Genomic DNA, 613 nt, shown 5'->3' on the forward strand with positions numbered 1-613 from the left:
AAAATGTGAGCATCTGGGACAACAGCTGGGGTGTTTTTTTTAGTACACTGAACTTACATCGTTGTGTAGCAGACCTGAAAAGCTATTGCTGGGTGATACAGAGGAAAAAGAAACAGAAGACAAATAAGACTTAATGTAGCCAAAAATTCCAGAAATGAAGTATTCTTTTAAGAATGACATTTTGTATTTTAATGTATTTTAAGAATATTGACAATGAGACTGAATTCTGAACCCTGTTAGGGTAAACTGAATATTTCACCTACAGACACGTCGTAGACCTATGTTATCTTTGGACCTGTGTTCTGTTAGATCTTCAAAACAAAACAGGATTGGACCTAACTGATACCCAGGTGTCACGATCAGCACGCTATTTTCGTTTGTATATTTTAATCTCTAACAACAGCCAATTACTGATGGGAATTTTTAACAATCTGAGCAAGGGAGTCCCTAAAATTCTGACCTATTCCAAAGAACATAGATACTGTAACAGAAAAGCTATTTTTCAAGTTAACAATCAAAAAAAAGAAAAAAAATCAGTAAAGCCTACCTGTCCTTTGCTTTCTTTGGCCTCTGTTTGAGAGTCAGTCAATTTCTAAGTTAGCTTGGAACAAGT

The sequence above is a fragment of the Struthio camelus genome, chromosome 10 (genome assembly GCF_040807025.1).
Source record: "Struthio camelus isolate bStrCam1 chromosome 10, bStrCam1.hap1, whole genome shotgun sequence".
NCBI classification, from domain to species: Eukaryota; Metazoa; Chordata; class Aves; order Struthioniformes; family Struthionidae; genus Struthio; species Struthio camelus.